This window comes from Triticum dicoccoides, chromosome 2B, assembly GCF_002162155.2.
Source record: "Triticum dicoccoides isolate Atlit2015 ecotype Zavitan chromosome 2B, WEW_v2.0, whole genome shotgun sequence".
Lineage (NCBI taxonomy): Eukaryota > Viridiplantae > Streptophyta > Magnoliopsida > Poales > Poaceae > Triticum > Triticum dicoccoides.
The window spans coordinates 185,231,971-185,233,871 of NC_041383.1; positions in this window are offsets into that span (position 1 = coordinate 185,231,971).

Consider the following 1,901-nt stretch of genomic DNA (forward strand, 5'->3'; position numbering starts at 1 on the left):
TGCTGCCCTCTCTCTCCCCTCAGGCCCACTAAGGCCCAATACTTCCTCGGGGGGTTCCGGTAACCCCTCCGGCACTCCGGTTTTCTCCGAAATCACCCGGAACACTTCGGGTGTCCGAATATAGTCGTCCAATATATCAATCTTTATGTCTCGACCATTTCGAGACTCCTCATCATGTCCGTGATCATATCCGGGATTCCGAACAAACTTCGGTACATCAAAACTTATAAACTCACAATGAAACTGTCATCGTAACGTTAAGCGTGCGGACCCTACGGGTTCGAGAACTATGTAGACATGAGCTAGAACTATTCTCGGTCAATAACCAATAGCGGGACCTGGATGCCCATATTGGCTCCTACATATTCTACGAAGATCTTTATCGGTCAAACCGCATAATAACATACGTTGTTCCCTTTGTCATCGGTATGTTACTTGCCCGAGATTCGATCGTCGGTATCCAATACCTAGTTCAATCTCGTTACCGGCAAGTCTCTTTACTCGTTACGTAATGCATCATTTCGTAACTAACTCATTAGCTACATTGCTTGCAAGGCTTATAGTGATGTGCATTACCGAGAGGGCCCAGAGATACCTCTTCGACAATCGGAGTGACAAAACCTAATCTCGAAATACGCCAACCCAACATGTACCTTTGGAGACACCTGTAGTACTCCTTTATAATCACCCAATTACGCTGTGACATTTGGTAGCACCCAAAGTGTTCCTCCGGTAAACGGGAGTTGCATAATCTCATAGTTACAGGAACATGTATATGTCATGAAGAAAGCAATAGCAATATACTAAACGATCAAGTGCTAGGCTAACAGAATGGGTCATGTCAATCACATCATTCTCCTAATGATGTGATCCCATTAATCAAATGACAACACATGTCTATGGTTAGGAAACATAACCATCTTTGATTAATAAGCTAGTCAAGTAGAGGCATACTAGTGACGTTGTGTTTGTCTATGTATTCGCACATGTATTATGTTTCTGGTTAATACAATTCTAGCATGAATAATAAACATTTATCATGATATGAGGAAATAAATAATAACTTTATTATTGCCTCTAGGGCATATTTCCTTCAGAGATGACGTAAAAGTAAAAGAGTAACAAATCGCCAAAATTCCATAATGTAAAACGTATTATAATTCCGTAGAAAGGACCCCCAAAATATTAAAAAAAATCATAAGCAGGTTCTCTTAAAATGCAAATAGTACCTGAGAAGGTAAAATAAAAACACAGCGAGGTCTTCACGCTACCGGTGACCTCGTTTGAGAGTTATGGCCACGTCTCTGGCCATGACCTTGAAAAGAGCCCCCCTCCCCCAATGGATGTTGAACAAGGGGGCGTCGGGTTTCGCCAACAAATCCACCGAAGGCCGGTGAATTGTCCTAGCCACCCAAGAAGCTTGCTAAAGTCTTGTAGTAATTTGATATGCAACTCCAGAAGGTGAGATCAGATAAGAGTAAGAAGATAGAGGCTAGCAACCTTGAAAGCCATCTTCATATTCTCCCGGGTCACCAGCAACCACATTGGGATCCGTGCACCTTCTTGTACTGTCGCCATGGTTGCATTAAGAAGATGAACGAACAGCTCCTGGTCCAGCCAGATATTGCTTTCCCACATGAATATTGAGAGGGAGCTCGAGCCCTTAAACCCCCACCGCCATCCACCACCCTGGAGGGAAAAAGAGGAAGGAGAGATGGCCTCTGCCTAGTGCCACGGGAGAATGGCATAATGCTAGTCACCGTCAAGGCAAGTCCTAACAAAAATAAACTATATCTACCATGTACAGGAAAAATCACAACCTGACCATCGTCGGCCAGCAACACCATCAAACAAGTTATGGTATTAGGTCGGGGTGCCCTCTGAAGCTCTCAAGCAGACGG